The sequence below is a fragment of the Osmia lignaria genome, chromosome 3 (genome assembly GCF_051020975.1).
Source record: "Osmia lignaria lignaria isolate PbOS001 chromosome 3, iyOsmLign1, whole genome shotgun sequence".
NCBI classification, from domain to species: Eukaryota; Metazoa; Arthropoda; class Insecta; order Hymenoptera; family Megachilidae; genus Osmia; species Osmia lignaria.
Window position 1 is genome coordinate 3,674,873 of NC_135034.1, and position 21,333 is coordinate 3,696,205.

The following is a 21,333-nucleotide window of genomic DNA, read 5'->3' on the forward strand; positions in this document are numbered from 1 at the left end:
TTGAGACCTTCTTGGGGGTTGAAAGATCATTGAACTTGGGTGAAAATTATTAAGAATCTTTCAGGCAGTCAGTTGCAATTTAATCACAATGTAAAATAGTTAATCTTAAGGGGGTATATTTGTCATACAGTGTGGAAAAATCGACCTCTTCGTGGAATTTTTTTTATAAATATTGGTTGAGTGAAAAACTCCCATCTTGTTGGGATATTATATATAACTTTCGACATTATTTTTTAATTTTTTGAACTACAAATTCTATGAAATAGCAGAGTTATTCATTAACCCGAAACCCACCTGCGTTAGAATATCGATTGCTGACCGCCATCGCCGATAAGAACTGGAATGCCTAAAATGAAAGTTTTTGTTTAATTTACAGATAAAAATGCATTACCCACTTTGTGGGTAACATAATTATAGAAATGGCGACACTTTGAAGACGAATCTTTTTTCCTAAAAATGAATTTTAAACGTTTCTAAAAACTTAAATAATAGAAATATCGAAAAAATCTTATACAGCATTGTAAAATACTTTATAGAGAATATTTCTTAGAATTTTGAAGAAAATCGAATGTATCGTTCCAGAGATTCTGTATCGGCTATTCCAAAAAACATAGTTTCGTGAAAAACATAAACGAAGTTTGAAGTACTATAAAATGCTTTAACTTTGCCAATCATTCAGATTTTGAGGTATCACTTTGATACGGCATTCTATGCACTTCAAACACTGACAAAATAAAAATAAACTCGATTCTTTTTAACCGTCTGACAGGTGTACGCCCTTAAAAAAATGTATATAAGAGGATCCTGGTTTTCCTTTGTATGCCTAGGGCCCGAAAAGCTCTAGATGTATCACTGCTTACGCATATAATTATGTTTGTACTATTAAAACAGCGTTAATTTAAAAACAATAGAAATATTATAGATCCCATTATCTCAATGGAGATTGCGCTCTGTTGTTGCTTAAATTTCACTAGTATCACAGCAAGTCACAAGGGGATCGGATATGGCCAGGACCGTTAAGTAGGCCGATCGGTAATTTAACGCGATTGGGAGGGTAGCTCGGTTGCTTTACCGGTATGTAGGTCGAATGGCGAACCGACCACCACGGCGACCATTGAAATAATTACGCTCACTGTCCGTTAATTTCGAGGCTCGCCACGATATACATACATACATACATACATATACGTGCACGTCAGTTGCGCGGATCTCACGCGTATATCCGACGAACGAATAATCTACGCGTGCATAATGCGTTGCTGTTCCCGGAATTGCTGTGTGAATGTGTCGGAAATCGATATCAGTTTCTATCGAACGTTGTTTTTTCAGATATTTTTAGAAGAGCAGGTGAGAGGATTTTTTGAAATTTCTAATCGGTAAATATTAGCTATAGGGTATTGATATTTATGGGGAAACATAGCATGAGTTGACTTTGGGAAAAATTTCTAAATCCCTATTTTGCCAAATTAAGACGTCGAAATTTTAGATATTTTAAGTTGTAGTGTTCGGAGCCTAAGTACATACCTAACATGCGTCGCCGAATTTCCGGTGGGATCCTTGGTAACTAGACGGAAAGATAGTACGAGGCGTAAGTTAACGTAGAAAAAAGTTTCTCAGCTCCTATTACGCTAACTTGAGATTAGAGAAATTTAAGATATCTGAGTTTTAAAGCTCAGAGCTTAAGTACCGTGCTTCGCCGACTCTGCGGAAGAATTTCTCGTATCTATAAGGAAGCACAGTGTGAGGAGTAAATTTACAAAGTGAAAAATTTTTCATGTCCCTCAATTGCAAAGTACGAAATTCCTATATCCCAGAGTTTAACTAACTACACGAATTATAGGGCAGTTAATATTCAGATCACCCTGTATATACAATCAATCGAAGAGCTGGTTGCAGTATCGAGACGCTTGTACCGTTGTACGTGTCTCGATCGACTTGGTTAATTCGCTCGTATCAGTCTCTGAATAGTCAACAGTGATGTCTGAGAGGTTGTGATGCACGAGGAATTCAATTAACTTGTTCGTGTTCTGATGATAACCCCCCGATAGAATGGGGTCATTGCAGAAACTATCCCTTTGTAAATTTCAGTTTCCACCATGAACGGTAAGATAATACACAAATATTGTTCAATTTCTAATTTTATTAAATTAGAATTTCATAACGGTATCGAATCAACAGAGAAATGAACAATAGAGTTGCTTTTAGAATAAAAGACAACTGAGGAATACGAATTATGTTACGAACAAATGTTTGTCTTCGTTCGGGCAGCTTTGAAAGCTCGTAGAGAAGCTGTATAACAGGCAGACAGTTCCAGTAGAGAATATCTTGCAGACATAATTGACGCATGTTATGGTGACGTCCCTATAGCTGCACCGAAAGCATGCTCCTACGAGCGCGAAATAGAATCGTTTCCAGCGGATGGCTTTGCAGTTTATTGCTAGATCCTGCGCATCGACGTTGCATTCTGGAAATGTCTGTTCTTCGTATAATACCCCCGTAATCCGTCAGCCTACTTTCACGACTCTTCTGCTCGCTACGGCTGCTGTTCATTTTTTTTTCTTTCACCCCTCAGAAGCTTGGGGTGCGGATTTTATTGACCGAACGCAAACGCGATCTACACCTTCGAGGTGAACGCTTTCGTTGATAATTTAAAATTTAAGAAGCAGAATACTTGCATACATTTTTCAATAAAATTTATACCTTGTTAGAGATATTATACAAAATAATTATTTTAAAAGGGTAAGCAACGAATTTCTTGACCAAAGAATTTCTTATAAAAAGTTCTGTATTTATCTTCAGTTATTTTATCACAATAATTCATAAATATTTTTCAATTTTTTAGTGAAGAATTTAGTAACTTTAATCTCAACAAAATTGACTTCTCCGATAAAGAAACTATACTAATTTCTCAATTGAAATAACCCAGCTTAATAACTCGATCAATACTCTCGATAAAAATAAAGAATGTGTAATTGAATAGAAGGTAAAAAAATATTCGTTAGCCAGAATGATGGGGGGACGATTAATTTCAGCAAAAAAAGGATGTTGCATTTAATGTGATTAAAGTGATGTTGATTTTCCATGATTTCCACAGTGGGACAGAAAAAAAATGAGAGAACACATTGCTGCGATGCGCACAAAAATGTTTTTCATCACTCAAATGCTTCGAAATATGTAAAACAGGAGGGAGAGGGACATGTGTTTCGTGATTACGAGCAGGCTACACGGAACCTCTTCTAAATAGAGTTTTGCCATAGAAAGGATGAAAAACAGAGCAAGGTTTTTAGTATATTGAGGCAAGTCGAATTCTTTTTGTGTCGAAAACAAAAAAAAAAAGGAATGAAATGTTTAAAATCTCGGGCACAGATAGATTTTTTTTTAAGCATCCTTTGGGTTTGTGTCAGTTTCGAAAGGGGATCCTGGTATCGGTTTTAATAGAATAAACGGTCATTATACAGAGGATCGAGGCTTTTGTTTATAGGAAAAATAATTTGCCGATATCGAGTCACGAGCAACACGGGTCTGTCGTGTGCTGACAAACTCATTATCGAGCTGTCATTCGCACGAGCCATAACATTTTCGAATCAATCAATTGCAGAATCTGGAACAAGTTTATACGACTGTGCGCAAGGATTATGAATGGTTCGCTAGTTTGATCGTCATGCTAGCAGATTCAAATTTCATTTTTGCAACGAGAATCTACCAATTATTTCTATTTGTTTCTGTAATTGATAAAAAAAATTCAATTTTTCGTGTAATGCAACTCTATATTAATACGTTGAATACCGCAATCGCCGTAACATAAAATGTTAGTATACAGGGTCTACCATTTTTCCCGGAATCCGTGCGCGCGAGAACTCATGAATGTGGCAACAGCGCAACGTTTGGCATGATCGGCGATACTCTGGTCCGAGATTCGATTCGGGATACAAGTATGTTTGTCTCTCTACCGATCGCACCCGAGTTTTGCCGAGCCGAGCCGAGCCGAGCCGAGCCGAGCCGAGCCGAGCCGAGCCGAGCCGAGCCGAGCCGAGCCGAGCCGAGCCGAGCCGAGCCGAGCCGAGCCGAGCCGAGCCGAGCCGAGTCGATTCGAAGTCCCACTGCTCGTCGTGCATACTCGTATCCCGAATCGAATCTCGGACCAGAGTTCGATCGATTACCAACTTAACTCTAGGGATTTTTACATCGCTCCCCACAGCTCCCTGCATGACATTATTGTACTTTCAGCAATGGTTTGCAGAAGGCGCATCTATCGAATGTTAGCGCTGTTGCCACATTCATGAGTTCGCGCGCGCGGCTTCCGAGATAAATGGTAGACCCTGTATATAAGAGATTTTATAAAAGGTGTAATGTAATTAATAAATTAATTTTAAAGACTTGCATGATAGATTTCCAAGAAATTAGATTCAAGTAAATTAAAAAAAAAGACGGAATTGGGATTTGAACTGAAGACCTTTGCAGTTATATGTTAAACCGTAGAGAGAATGACTCTCTCCGTGGACCGTCGTCCAAGGGTTAATAAGTAAACATAACATCTGACAAAGTAAAACAATAAAACAATAAAAAAATACTGTTATTATACTAATTAATGTAAGGTAGTAAATAAAGTAGAAAGTTTGACATATGAAATTTGATAATTAACTATTCCTATTTATCGTCCAAGATTTTCTAATGGTTTCTCTAGATTTAAAGTTCCTGTAAAAGTGTAGAAATAGTTCGCAGTCCTTAAAAATTACAAAAGTTTCATTTCCGCTTCTTCACGTTCTCGATCGATTATAAATCGTTAACAAGGAAGTGCAAAGTTACGTCGTTAAAAGTTGGCGCGAAAAGTACGAGGCTAAACAGGAGGGAGAAAAGTGAAACAAGAAACTGCATCGTATTTATACGTTCATTACCCTCGATCGAATTTCATGGCGCTCTTTTTTCTGTAATTATCGGTGGAAAAAAAGGAAAGATCAAAAAGTCACGAGGAAAGTTTCTGAAACGAGAGGATCTATCTTGGTGTTTCCTTTGAAAACGAATCCGCGAGAAGTTTGGAGAACGGTGGGAAAAAATGAGATTGAGATGAAAGGAAAACATTGATCAAGAAAAAGATAACTGAAGAACGTAGCTCTTTATCATTTTGAAAGATAATCCAATCGATTCCACTTCCTCTAAATTAGTTCGTTTTTTCTGAAGATTCTTTATAAAATTGCTGTATTTTTTTTCCATTTTATTAATTCCCAATTCGTGCTTTTCAGGAGATTAATTAATCTGCGCTAGTTTTTTGACGTAGATATTTGACGTGTTTTTATATACTTATTTTAAATTAAAATCATTTTTATTGGATATATAACCTGTTGCTTATACCTTATACAAATACACTCACAATCAAATCAGGCTTATCTAGGGAATATATTAATATTAAAAGTAATTTAATTTTTTATTATTGCATAGTATAAAATTTAATATAGACCCGCAAAGTATAATTAACAAAGTAAATATATATATATGTATAATGTGTTATTAGTTAATTAGGCGAATCGACACCAATCAATTTTTAATTGTAATAAAAGTTTTATTTCGTTATTTACATTTTCTATGTTATCTACCTTTTTTACATTATTTACAACGTTCCTACCTGTAATAAAGGAAACTACATTTAGTGTTATTGATTACTACGTTAATCACGTGCTAGGCGTTTATCTTTTGTCTTCCTGCTGTGTGTCCCCCAAACCCCTCTATCAGCGTTCGGAGAAGGGGCGCGGCAATATCCAAATTAAAGGAATACACTTTCTTTACATATGTTATAATATTTTAATATATTTAATAAATTATTTAATATATATTATTTTAAGTTTAGTCTTGTTTATTTTTCAATCAATTGTGGGTTTAGTTATGATTCTCAAAATTTTCAGAGTAACCTGCCCTGACCGTGACTGGTAAACCTTTAAATATCCTGTTTCCGCACGAACGTCCGTTTCCATGCCACTGGAAATTTTCCATAAATTTCCACATCGATGGTTCGAATCGAAATACGTTCTTCATTGTTCCTCGTTGCGAATTCACGAGCAGCTTTCTCCGCGTTGGTCGCATTTCATCGCGCGTAAATTCGCATCAGCGGATCTTTTTCTCACCTTTTTCGACCTCCTTTTCTTGTCGTTTGTTATCCGACTTATCCGAACACACGTTTGATTCTCGTTGCCGTCGACAGGCTGACGAATATATTTCTGCGTCGACGAGCTAACTTACCGAGAGAAAGATTTCAGACGTTCGTAAATTTGTTCCTCGGCGAACAGAGAACGTTCGGCTATTGGTTCTTGTCGCCTGCGAAGACAGTCTAGTCTCCCTTTTCCTCCCCGGAGACTACATTTTTCCCCATTTTACTGCGCGGATCGAGTTTTTCCCATCTGTCTGTCGATGAAATTGTCGCGGTAACGTCGAATCTCTCTGTCGCAACGCTGATCATCCTTCCTTTCTCTGTTTATGCATAAAATTCGTCTACCATCAAACAAAAATGGCAATCTTCTGTCTGAGTAAGTTTTCTTTTAAGAACCCAGGTGACCCAAAATTAATTTCAGTGATTACAAGCATTGAATTTCTTGGGAAAAGAAGCAAGTTTGACACGATTATTGCACGAAAGACGGTAAGGAAGAGGTAGCCGTGTTGCGAAAGAATACAAAGAATTCTCGTCGCGGAACTTCGTCTATGATACAAGCGGGACAACGTTATTCTTGGCTGAAACTTTGGCGTATTTGAATTTCAAAACTTCCGACTTCCCTCGCAAGCTAGAAAAGAGACAAGAGAGTGAGGGGAGGGGCGGGGAGGCGGGCGAAGAAAAAGTTTCGGTAGGAAGTTGCGTTGGATAGTTGGAATTGAAACACGGGCCCGGATGCGCAGAAATATTTTGTTGGGATTCCAAGCGACTTCTGGCGGATCCTTTCGTTCTGAATACCTACCTCGTAACTTCCAATAAAATTTGTCTCATATTTCGTCGATGTGCTTGTTGTGTACAACGGAAAACTCCTATCGAGCCGAGAAGAGAAACTTGGCCTGAAACGTGGAGCATTTTCTTTTCCCTAGCCACCAGGCTCGATACTCAAGGTGTTGAGTTTGCCTTTCAAAAGAGGCGCTACGGAATTCCGCGAGGATAAACCATTTACCGTGAAGGTTAATTGATGAATGGATAGGAAGCTTGCTAGAAATGGAGTTTCTGCTATCTTTAATTGGCAAACTTGCCCTCTGCAACTTCCATTAACCCTTTAATGGATTGTAGTCTCTGCAACGAGGTACTTTTGTTGTTTTAGTGCTTTGTGAACAGCCTTCTCCTTCGAATTTAATACTTTAAGCCAGGCATGGCTAACTTCTTCCCTGCCAGAAATGCACTGTCCCCAGTATTGGTCAGTTTGTTCCCTCATCATCAGTGAATCCATACTACAACAATTCTGCTGGCTAATCATCATTATACGTATTCCTTGTGATAACTCGGAGATGCCTAACAATACTAAAATAATTTGCAAAAAAAAGTAAATTAATGTATAGAGAAAAATAGGAATTCTTAAGGTAGATGGCGATATAGAGGAAGCAAGAATTTTTAGAATCCTAACTTTGACAATATTAATATTAAAAGTGATTCAGAAACAGAAAAATATAATTTTTAATTGTTAACTAGTTGACCCGTGCGAAAAATTTGCATTCGCAAAAGGGGAACTTGATTTTTAAAACGGTACCTTATTTTGGTTGTGCGCGCCTAACTCTGCTTCAAGTCATCCAATGTAACTGGTCCATAGCTCAAATGAAAGAGTTAATTCACTGAGTGTTCTTAGACAAAAACGAACACCGTACCTCAATTAGAACCGGAGATAAGAAGCTTTGAGTGGAGAGAAATTCCAGAAAAATCACGTTTGAGTATATAACTTAAGAGGGGCGAAAGGTAGATGTATTCCAATGCTTGTTGCGTTATCTATGCAAGAATACCTTTCATTTAAAAAAAAAATAATGCTAATCGGGCGGATAGAACTGCCGGACGAACTCGGAATAGAATTCATAAATTTTTTTAATATATAGATATCAAGAGTTCATAATATCAATTCAAATTCTCCCGCGTAAACGTATATACGCAAGTGGTGGGAGACCTATATACAGGGTCTACCATTTATCTCGAAACCTGTGCGCGCGCGAACTCATGAATGTGGCAACAGCGCTAAAATTCGATAGATGTGCCCTCTGCAAACCATTGCTGAAAGTGTAATGTTATGTACATAGAAAGCTGTGAGGAGCGATGTAAAAATCCCTAGAGTTAAGTTGGTAATCGACCGAACTCTGGTCCGAGATTCGATTCGGGATACGAATATGCACGATGAGCAGTGGAACTTCGAGTCGGCAAGGCTCGGCTCGGCAAAACTCGGGCGCGATCGGCAGAGAGACAAACATACTCGTATCCCGGAAAAGGTATCATGTACTGTATCAATACTGTACGATTATCAAACTTAATTCTTTTATAACACATTGACTACTACAGTAGAAAATCTCACATGTACTCAGACATACTAAAATTGTAATTATTAAAGATTTGTTTGATTAACCTTCAAATGTAAGTGTTTGAAATAGTACCTTACATTATTACTATTATATTATTAACGTTATTCAAAGTTTGACTTTCTTTTTTTGTAATTAATTGTTTGATTATACAGAATTTGAAACTTTGATCTACTAATGGTAACCACTATAGCAATCAACGTGTTATTTTAGTAATTAAAAATTTCAATTTACCTTTTCTTATATTATTAATATAACGCTAATGATATTCAAGGTTTATTTATTCTTCTTTTTGAAATTTGATATTCAATGTTCTTAAAATACATCAACAATACTCTTTACTTAGGAGACAGGAAAAAATTTAATTTAAAAAATACCCCTCTATACGTAACGTTTTTTCTTCATCATTCTACAGTTTGTAATTCCGTACAGAGGACACACGACGTCCACTAATACACACGTCGAGAGAAACCACACGATAGTAAAGCACATTTTTCAGATTCCTCGTTTATTGCTCTACCTTTACGACACTATCCATACACGTGCAATCGTTCCACGTTTTTCCTCATACTTCCTCTAATTCTTTCTTCGTGATACGCGTTCCTTTCACCTGCCAGTGGAAATTCTTTTGTTCTTCGTCCATTTATAAATTATATACGCTCCTCGAGCGACAGAATTCGAAATTCGAGTAGTCGCGCCTTTGTATATTGAAATCGAAGTGGCCTCTCGATTCACAAACGTTGCGAATATTTTCCGAGATCTAATATTCACTACAAGGAGGAAAGAAATAGGCAGGGCTCAGTTTTCCAGAGACTTTATTCGATGCGATCGAACCTAATCCCCTGAGATATTGCCTTATTTTAGTCGTTTATCCGTATAACGAGAAATGTTTGAGAAGATCTGTTGCTGCAGGATACTGATATAATTATTTATTTATTTTATAACATCTAAAACATAAATTGCATGAGAAACTAAAAAATTGGTATTAGAATCACTTTAATTCAACACCAGATCAAAGGAAGGTCTAAGGGGGGCTGGAAGGGGATCTTGTTCTAAGTCTTACATTTACCATATCAAAAAATACTGAATAAAATAAAATTTTACTTAGAATCAATTTCAATTTTTTTGAACCAAGTTTATCAATTAGGATCCTCAAAGTTTCAATAGTCCCAACAAATCTCAAACTGGTCCTACTTTAACAGGATTACGCGATAAGTTATTTGAATTAGAATATCCAAAGCTTTGAATCGTGTGAAAAAATCAAGAATTCTTATCGTTTCATGCCATTCGTTCCATTAGGATCACTTTTATTTCGATCTAGTACTACCGCGTTAAATATTCCTCTTTGGATCGATCCTTTTGTCTGAACCCTCAGCGAGAGCTTTATCGCGTTTCAAGCCCCGTGCTTTATGCTACGTTGTTTTTCCCTTTGACGTTTTCTTCTTCCTCTCTCTCATTCCCGTTGATTGATATTTCGTTCGATGCATTTAATTTGTACCAGAGAAATTCAACCAACCACGTTTACCGTCCACAGGAAATAATAATCTGTTTGTTGGTGTTTGTCGACGCGAGTTATACAATATACCTATTTGTCCGTTTCCGGTATAACGTCACGTTAGTTCTGCTCGACAAACCGTGAGTCGTGCGATTAGTTTCTCTGGCAATACGAATTATTCAAAGTGGCTATTCCATCGATATACAAACGCGACTGAACGAGAAACAAAGGAACAAAGAATTTTACTATACATCTGTACGTGCAAAATTTGTATGAAACCATTGGAAAGATTTTTTTTCATTGTTCTCATTCATTTTTCGCGATTATATATATCCCATTGTAACAAATATCGGAGAAATTTCATTCCATGAAATAGGTAAATAGCATGTTGAGTTTATTGAAAAATTTATTACGAGAATTGTTTAAAATTGTATCGATAGGGTGACGTGTGTTATCAAAAAATTCAGTGGGGCGACTGAAATCAAATCTGGCTTTCAGACGGGCACAAAAGGATTGGGCACACGAAACGCACAAGTACTAAACAAAATCTGCCGAGATTTGCGTAGCATCAAAAAGTCAGGGCTCACTTTAAAAGATGCATTTTCTGTACACATCTGCCGTGAGCTCCCTACGCGATATATCAAAAGTTTTTTCTACGCTGCGTCTCTGCGTCCATGTATAGTTAATCCTCGCGATATCAACACTATTTTTTGCTACGGGGGTACTTTATATCCTTTGAAATAGAATTCTTTGATAAGGATCGCGAGGAAAGGGGTGAACCGTGGGTCACGTTGAAAATTGCCGATATTATAAACAGTTAACGACAATTATTCGGATATTTGGTACTTCACGGTATCGTGCTCGGTATCGTGGTCATGTGCAAAATCTGTTATACGTGAACCGATAACAGCACGACACGCAGGCCAGTTTGAGCCAAATTTATCGTCAATAATTGTCAACGTGCACTCATCTGTTTGCCGTGTGCATTCTGTTCCGATTTCCGGCATGATTTACTTAATAATTTGTAATTAGCGAATTACGATTGCGAGCCAAACTGGGTTTCGAACTTATAGATAGAATTGTACTTTTTAAATTTTTCCTAATGACCACCAACCATCTTACATTAAAAATATTTACATAACATTTATTTATTAAGTTTCAAGATGATGTATAAAAAAAAGGTCAATAATACTGCGAGCCCCAAAGTAAAGTTTTATCACCATAGGTGCAGTTTTGTAATAAAGTTAGGAAAGATCGTGACGTTAAAGAATAACGAAACAAGCGAGTTGAAGGAGATAAGAGAAATAACATGAGAGGTGAATGAGAGTAGAAAGACTCGAGCTGGAACAACGAGATCTGTTATCGAGTTTCGAGCGTCGAGTGTCGAGACATTTTTCCTCGTTCGCTGTTCGTTCAGCTCTTCACGCAAATTGCCGCGTTTCAAACGCGTCTCTTAATTAGATATTTCTTTCTCCGTGCCCGTTTACCCAGATCTCGTTCGATGCAACCTGTGTGCACGTGTCTACGTTCGTTCTCCCTTTACCTCGCTCTCTTTTTGACGGTTCTTCTAGACCAGCTAACGATTTTACCTTTTTTATTTGGCGACAATGGGAATTTTTAAAGAAAGCCCGATCCCCCCCCCCGATTGTACTTAACAATTTGCGGTTATTACGTTGCCCTGAGTGTCTGATAGCTTTTTCTTCCAAGCTGCTGTTGCCCTTACCACCAGAATTCGTTTGTTTTATAACAATTAACTGCCTTTTCTTCTCGTCAGAGATTTCGAGAAACATCAGAGTAGTAATAGACGATTTTAAACTTAAAATTGCTTGTGTACTCTTTTTCGTGTATTTTCTATCAACCCTTAAAAAGCTATAGGTGAGATTTCACTTTTTGTTAATTTTATTTTATATTATTAAAAAATGATAATTCAGTTTATTATAAATAATATTATATTGTCATAAAACTAATAATTAATTTATATACTGTAATGTTCCTGTTTTGGGAAACCGACAAAAGGATGTATCTCCTGTGAGCACTCACAATAGGAGAACCTTCATAATTGATTAAACAATATTAAATGAATGAATACTTGCTTTAATTATCAAAATGCACCGAATCGGCGCTTGACACACCCGAAGATATAATCTGGTAATAGAAACAGAATCAACAGTCAACAAACCTGACCGGCTAGTCAATACAAAATAATAGACAGCAAATTTTCTGATGAGTGAATCGTTATACATAGACATGTATTTGTATCCTTATCCGAAAAAAAAAAAATTACAGGAATATTTAGCTTTAATTGCGTGGTTTATAATGTGATTCGAATCAGGCCGCAGTCTCCTTTGTGAGAGTTTGAGGGTAAATATATAACTTTTTTCGTTATAGAAATGTTGTCACTGATATTATCGATTCTACACATGTGCCACCTGGGACTACTAGGAGAGAAGTGTCTCTAGTCCTTTCTCTCCCGACTCTCTGGCTCCTCTTCTATCGTTTCCCTCTCTCGTACTTCGTTCGAATGCTTGGGAATTACGCGGGGGCATTACAATACTTTATATCCAGGGTCTTCACCGTAATTGTGTGCATGATTTTTGAAGCAGTTCTGATCTTATAAGAGAAAAATCTTTCAAATTAAATTTAATCTATTTCGGATCAGTTGCAAACTGCATTATTCAAAATTTTCAACAATACTTTTTCCATAAAAAGTCAAGGTTACCTTGATCTTCTCAAGTCAGAAACTTCCTTTCCGTTCTTAAATAAACAAATGCAACAATTAAATTTGTTTGGGGATGCTATTTGATAATAGCCAATTTCATTCAACTGTTTATTTATATCGCTCAATTTTTCTATTTCGCATCGTCGAGGAAACACAACCGAGGGAATATTTTTTTGTAAAACCATTTACGAAAGTTTGCATATCATCAAGTCAATGCTAAAATCATGCAGATTGTTCGAAGTGTTTGTCTCTCCGTCTGGTGCTCGAGACAATGCTTGTAAAAAGAAAAAGTACGATATCCTAGACTTTCCCGAGTTTCAAACAAACTGAAAGAGCGAAGCGAAACGAAACAGAGAAAGGCTCAAAAAGCGGACGGAGTTGGAAGAAGACAATCAAATATACCAGAATGGAAACACAGAGAAATCATGAAATAGAATATGCGCGTAAAGGAAACGAATAGTATTGAGTGTACACAAAGTGGGGATACACAGAGAGTGGAGAGAAAATAATTTAGCCGATAGAAGAAGTCGGCTCCGATTGTTGAAAGTATCGAGAGCACAATATGATCGAATCGTTGCCATGCAATATCGCGAGAATTACAAGGGAAACAAGCAAAGGGACAGGCTACTTGACGAGAAATCGTTCACGCTCGAGTTTCGTGACCGTTTGAGAATCTAGACAGGACTGAGAGAAGTACTTTATGGAATACGAAACTCGATAGGGATGCTCCACCTTCCCCTCCTCTCTTTACTCACTCCATCGTTTCCAGGGTGCAAATAACTCCCTGAAATCGGAGGCTCTCGAATGTCATGGAACGTTTCCTCCGCTTCGGCTTTATTATGTGAAAAACCTGTCCTGCTGGACGTTTGACGAAGAAACAGGATGTTCATTCTCTTATGGAGAGAAGACGAACTAGATGGAAAAGGGATGTTCCCTGATTTTTGTAGGAAAAAGGGAATTCATAAAAGCTTTTGTGATTTCTTTTTTATATTTACAATTTTTCTATTGTATCTATTCACCAGTGAGATTTAATGAAAATAATAAAAGTAACGTTCCACAAGGGGTGTATAAGAAGCAGTAGCTTCTTATTCAATTTCTTTTTTCTTCAGGGTCTTGTAGTGGCAGTCTTGAATCGCAACAGGTTCTTTTGGGAGATAAACACCAGGACAGTCTGCTACTTACTGCTACTCCTGTGATTTATTGCATCCGAACCACCCCCATAGACATAAGGGTCGGTTTTTACGATATCTCAGCTGATATATACTTTATAATACTCAAGAATACTCGGGTTTCTTCAAATAACCTTAAAAAAAATCATTTCGATACTACGTTACTCTGGAATAGTTATTTTTGATAATTAGTTTAACCCTCGAATAGCGGGGCCTGGGTTAATTGTGGCCCAAACTTAAGAAATGTATAAAAAATATTAAAAGTTAATTGTATCATTTTTAAAGGAGCAGTGTCAAATTTAGAGAAAAATGATATGGTGGAGGATAAAATTGAATAAAAATTACGGTTCTCTCGATGGTCCTCATAACTGGTCTTTATAACTATGCATTGCGTAATGTGGAGTTTCACTTGTTTGATAAAATTCTCAGTACCCTGTCTCTAATCTTTGAAGATTATCTATTTAACCTTATTTTTTGTCAGGACTAAGATTTTGCTCTCGTATCTCGTCACACACAGGTCGTTGGTTTTTGTTTATATCCCGGTTGTACGACGGGAGGTGAAAGACGGGGAAGAACAGGGCGAAACAGGCCAAAGGATTTCGTATGAGCCGGCTAGAATTTTCGTCGGGTACGTTAAGTCTCTAAGCGGCTTACGATTTCGTTCTACGCTTTGGGAATGGTGAGCATAGAGTGAAGAGAGGGTTTCACGAGGGAACAGGAAGTTCCTGCTGGTCAGGGGTGGAAACCAGAATGCTGGATGAAAGGAAAAGAATCGGGATGAAATGAGCAGCTTTAAAATATTGGTACCACTAATTACTTGCTTTTGTTATTTGAAATTAATAATATCAATATGCTTGTTAAAAAAAGGAAAATAATTTCATAAATTAATAAAATTTTGTTATTTTGTAGAGGAATAATCATTGCAAATATTCGATTCAGTCGCAGTTTGAGTCGATTTGAAATTTAAATTTGACCAGGGAATCGTGTTGCGTTTAATGGAGCAACAATGGTACGCTAATACGCGCGTATCGAGCGTCGTGTATTAATTAGAATAATAAGTCTAACCATGTCGCGTTCAATGAAACACAACGGGAAACGGAATTAATGACGTGCGACACGAATCGAAACCTCTATGTGTAAACCGATTACACACATCTAGAAACGTTTTTTCTAGCCAATCACGACGACCACGATAATCCTGTACTTGTTAATTTATTTTGTTTTGTACAATTATTATATTAGAAAACAAAACAGAAATATATAACAGCTATGCAATATTTTTTAACTCCAATTCTTGAATTTTGGTTTAGGTGGCACTCATTTATGAAAAGGTTGAAATTTTTTTAAAAAGTGATATTTTTAAAATATAAATAATATTAGTAGTATATAAGTTGAAAAGGGTTATTGAAATTGTGTCACACAGAACACTTCCTGGTGCAGAGGTGAAGGAACCTTTTCGGATATTATTGATTTCCAATAGCATGAAACACATGGAACAGCTATTTGAAATGCTTGGATTTATTATTAATGGAATCTTCTACCACATTTAGAGATAGTTTCCAGAGAAACGGGTATATTATACATCTCAAAAGTACTTGTGATACTTTGAACATAGTAAAACATTTGTTACTTCATCAAACTTAATCAAAGTATTACTTAAAACAAAAACACAAAATTGATTTTACAAAGAAACTGTCAATAAATATTAGATTGGCAACTACAATAAACTCGCAGCATTCACATTTTCCTTATAGAATTATTTAATAAAATTCCACAGATAAAAATTTTTAATAAAACTAACTTTTAGCGGCCAGGGCTGCGTCTAGAGCTTGTCGGGCCCTGGGCATACAAATGAAAACTGGAACCCTTCTTATATATATTTTTTAATTAAATACCCCCTTTTTCAGCGGACTCTGGTCACGTGCCTATTTTGCCTAGGGCTAAACGCGATTCTGTTCTCAATAACTAACAAATTCCTAATTTTTTTTCTAGAGTGGGTGTGCAGTTCGGAGGTCAACGTGGAGGCGAGATCCGAACGATCACAGTTCTTTGACGTAAGTTTTTGAAAAATATAAATTCTCAAATTTTGAATGGAATTGTTATCCGAACAGACAGGTGACCGTAAACGCGATCAGAAATGTATTGCAATTTGTGGAAAATTGATTGTTCAACAATTATCGTTGGAAACCAGGGCAGCTGTAAATTGCGGTTCGATTTCGAAATTTGTTTCGTAACCGAATCACTGGTATCGAGTGATACACTTAACTGCTCGTCTGAAATTAGTCGCGTGTTTAAGGTTAATTCATTACCGACATCCAGCAACGCTCATGACGTGATTCGACGCTTTTAACTTATTAACACTCGGTGATTTATCAATTAAATCTGTGCGCCATTAACCCATCATCGTTTTCAACAATCTAATCACTCACAATATTAGTCATAATCAATGAACTGCATTTTTTATTTTCCTGATTAGATGTTAATTTAATCAGAGAAATAACAATTTATCCTTTTTTTTATTTTCTAATCTTTTACATTAGGTGTTGGCCACGATGTTATCAATAATGTTGCTAGCACTTAGTGTAGAAAATTGGTAAATGAAAGAAATGAAAAGGAGAGAATTAAATATAATCATTTGCCATCATATAATAAAACAACAAAATCATTTTAGCCAATAGCCGCTACTGACTAAATTGTTGATGCGACGATAAATAAAATAATATAAAGAAATCATTTTGTTAAACGGTCATTAGAACTTTATTTAAAAAATGAGTATTAAGAATAATTAAAAATACGAATGGCCATTACTTTCATATTTTTCTTTCATTAATTAGTTCAATGAAAAGGTATTTTATATTTCGTTTTCATTTTGCAATTTGATGTTCTGTAATTGCATTCGACTGAATGAAATTTGTGACGAGAAGTACCGATGATATTCATCACGGTCGATGCGTTAATTAGTATCAAATAAAAAAGTTGAAATAAAATAAAAAATTGATTAAAATATTTGAATAATTCGTATCTTCAGAAACTAAATGAACAATTTATATCTCTTAGTACGTATGAGATACGTTTAATGGTTTCTGCAATGTTTAATAGCGCGAGTTACGATTTCAGTAGTAAAGCATGGCATTGGTCAGACACGTAGCTGCCGTGGCTGACATTTACTACTTACAACGCTATCCGTTCCGCGCGAACCATGATTATTTGTTCGCTTTTAAAACAACCTCGAGATTATTACCGTTCTAACAATATTTTGACGTTGAAACAGATATAAAGAATGTATTAATTAAAACTGTAACTAGTTTTACATAGTTATTTCAAAACGCGACCTACTACTCTATTTTATTTATCATTATTGTTCTTGCGATTGAACTAAATTGAATTTCAGTATATTTTATTAAACTTTTATGTCTCTACTGCGGTACCGAAGGTGTTAATTCGCCAAATAATCGTCAAGTTATTACGAGGACAGGGTGCGAAGGTATATTATCGACTGGCGAATAGAGCAAATTTTAATCGCGTCCACCTCCAAATAACAAGCAGCAACTTCGGGAAGTGGAACTTCGTTATCAAAAACACGTATCGTTCTGTCGTTGACCGGACAGCGTTAAAATCGATCATGATACCACGCCCTTCGATAACGAACCGAATGCCGTTCACGATCTCGTGCGCGGAGAGTCGCGACAGAGTAATGACACGACAGCTTCTGCTGCCTTCGTGCTCGGCCTAGCGTGTATTTGCCCATTGGACATCCATACACTAGACGATACACAGGGCCCTTTCACGTGGCTACACACACGTGTTAGCATGGTTACGTGTAAACGAGCTTCTATATAACCTGTTTCTAACGAACGAAATAATTTTTCATTAAAATGATAATAAATTCTATTTCTTAACATAATAATAGAGGAAAAGATACTAATATGAGGTACCAAGGTGTTAATACTTTTAACAATGATTGTAGGGGAAAACGGAGACAGAAGTAACAGCGGGACAAAGGTAATTATGGATAACTAAAAATCTGTCATTGCAATTTTGGATATACAAAGCGAAATTACAATTAAAGTACACATAAATATGTTCTAACAATATACAATTACAAATGTTTTCAGCTGTTTCTATAACGTTTCGTATTTTTTCTTGCGACTTATTACTAATTACCAAGTTCGCCATACCGCAGTCAAATCGTTATTGGCAGCATCGTTTATTCGGATATTTTTAATTTTGTGCCGCCTCCGAAAAGGTTGAAATGTATTTAGTATATACTATTTAATAGCGAGAATTGTTGGTACATCGGAATGTAACAGTAAGTCGAAGGCATTAATAAAATCTATTATGATTACTTTTATTTATGTTTCCTATTGGGAATAGTTGAACGTGATAATGCAGAGATCGAATTGTGTAAATATCTGTACTGTTATGATGATTTATAGGCTAATTAAGCTTAGGCTATAACTTTTTTATAAAGCGTTTTCAGACCTATGTTTATATAACATTTTTTTCCTATTTTTACTCATAGAACATACTGGTTCAGTTTGATCGGTTAAAACCGGGACACCCTATATATATATATGTATATATATATATAAAGTAATTCAATAGTTAACTTTGGTTTAAATGGAAAACCAATTTATAACTGTTTTAGCCACCTTACCCGATATTTCAGCTTCTTCAACAAGGCTTTTTAATATATTGAAACATGAAAGGAAATTAAAGATGGCAACCAAATAGTAAATAATTACCTTAAATAATTTTTAATTTTTAAACAATTAGTTTTGGCAATTTTTCGTTGAAAGTAGCCATAAGTAGTAAAACATACCATTTATACACTTTGCTACTGACACCTTACTTGAGTAATATAATATTAATGTTACTTGTAATTTCCTTCACCTTATTATTCGATTAACAATGCGTTAAAATGGGATTTAATTGACCTGGTAAACTTTTCTTGATGCGATCGCGAGACGAGCGTTTTCCCGCTAATTACGCGTTCGGAGATACGCGTGGCCGCAACCGGATGGCTCTCGTAGATCAAAGCTTGTCCCGACAATGACGAGCGAGGCCGACCTCTGTCTCTCGTTGCACTTTAACCGGCCTTTCGACCTCGCTGGCACACCCAAGCCGGATACGAACCGTCGTTATCGGTCCTGTCCTACCTCGTCCACCATCTGCCCCACCTATTACTATGCAAAAAACTCGACGCTTACGGAGAAATTAATATTTCATCGTTATGGATCGAACGGTCGTATAGCAGGGCGTGGTGAGTTCCACGGGGCTGGAAGATTTGATTATCTACGCTTTGTTGTTGAAGGCGTGGAAAAATGTTCAAAAGTGGTGTTTTGAGTGAAATGGAAAATTAAAATTCCTTTTTTTTTTAGGGAATTGTAATTTTAATATTCAAGGTGTTATTAATTTATTAAGGGTTAATTTTGTTTTCTAAAATTCATAGAAATTATAATTTCAGAGTTAAAGATGCTGCAAAATGCATTAAGAGTTAATTTTATTTTCTGAAAGTTATGAAAATTTTAATTTTAGTATTCAAAGTATTTTAGTATTGCAAAAGGCATAACGGGTTTATTTCATATTTTCTGGGTCATTGAATTTTCCAAATACACAAAACTTTTCTAATATTGATTTAATCCCAAAAATGACATTCTACCCTTATTCACTAAACACTAAAAACAAGAACCAGTACGATAAATGATATGTTTTACATATCTGCTTTCGTTTTAGAATCAAAGAGCAGGCCCTTCCGATCTTCCGTTTTGCTCAACCCGTAACGAATGAGGCCCGCGATCATGGTGCTTTCCCGATTGTGTCGCATCGCGACGCAAAGTGCCGATTTGAAAACGGCTGCTCGAATTTGTTCGCTCACAGGTTCCATCTGTCCCATCATAGACGCGGATCGATCGCGCTTGGAAAGCCGGCGGCGCTTTTGTCTCGGCCTGAAAGGGCCTTTCATCGGGGCAAATACCTCTCCACGCTTGTCCTGCGCCCGATTCCACTGCAAACAATCGATTGAAGAATTCGGGAGAGGATCCGCGTCGATCCTCGGTTCCTGCCTTTTGCTCGTTTTCTTTCCGCTCAGGCTGATTCTTCGTTCCGTTTCGCGCCTCTTGCAATTCTATCTATCTTTATTATTTAATTTGGAATATTTTCACCTTTTTCATTCATTTCTGCTAGAAAACTTCTTGAATTCTATATTTTTCTGCCGTGTGCCGTATCTCACCAGAGATTTCAGATTTACTCGGCGTCCCGTCATTTAATACCTAGAATTATTGTCTATCCGTTGAAGGATTTACATAAAAATGTCCTTTGTGTTGAACTTCGTTCGCGGTAATCCTCCGATACGACGGATGCGCACACCCTCGTATTATCATTTCATAAACATTTTCAAAAAGTATCATCGAATATCCAAATCATAAATTGCAAATTTTATATACATTGTAGATACATTATAACGATACGTTATCAAATGTAAAGTAAATAAACAATATTTTGCTAAATGTCGAATAAACAAACAGGTAAGGAAGAACGACCTTTGACTGATAACAAAGAGGCCAATTATTTTCTTTTGATTTAATTCTAACGTAAGATAGGCATAGAAAAACCTCTTTTAGGAAAATGGAGATTTTAAGAAAATAAGATTTTATTGACTTATTATTTAGTAAATGTGTAGAGGGATGACCATATCAAAAATAATTATTTATGAATAAAGACTTCTTAACCAAGTCTCCATACTCTCATGGTCGGTAGTATTAACCTTCGAACAGTGGAGTTTTGGTTAATCGAGACCCAAATTAGCAAAACATATACAAAACTATTAACCTAAAGTTAAATGTATAATTTTCAAAGGAACAGTGTAAAATTTAAAAAACGAAAATAGTATGCAATACAAACTTTAAAAATTAAAATTGGGCCTCTCTCCATGGTCTGTCCAAGGGTTAACCCCTTCCTTATGATTTTTTCGATAGTTGAGTCAATTAGAGTTGAAACGTACTCAACGATCTTTGATCGTGCAAATTATAATTACAATTACATTTGAAATTCAACCATACTGAAAGTCACCAGTCTTTGAACTGTAAGTTGCGTCACGTGTGTGAAACGATATTACAAGGCAGAGGATTAATTATTTCGCGCGCACCCCATCACAATTATACATTATTCTTCCAGAACGTGTTTCGTTCATTACGTATTCCGAAGGCTGGCACGAGGCAGAAAGCTAGCCTATAGAAATCTTTCTCGTTTCACGAGCCATTGAAATTCCGCTCGCGAGCTGGATACTTCTTAAGCAGAGTCCGATGCGCTAAATATTCCATTAAACGGAACGCTTTAAATACGTCACTGCCGAGCAGCTGACGCGTATTTCACCTTGGCCACCATAAAACTTTTCCCCATAAGCCGTTCCCCGTCTCTCTTTTACCCAGCTA

The 21,333-nt window shown here is 36.4% G+C and overlaps 1 protein-coding gene across 2 annotated transcripts in view; it reads left to right on the forward strand.

Moving 5' to 3' along the window:
• The window catches only part of Dscam3 (Down syndrome cell adhesion molecule 3), a 280,870-nt gene that overhangs the window by 48,604 nt on the left and 210,933 nt on the right, over positions 1-21,333 (forward strand). For both annotated transcript variants that reach the window (XM_034326185.2, XM_034326183.2), the window contains exon 2: positions 15,893-15,954. The gene's annotated coding sequence lies outside the window, so the exon portion shown is untranslated. The remainder of the gene's footprint in view (positions 1-15,892; positions 15,955-21,333) is intronic.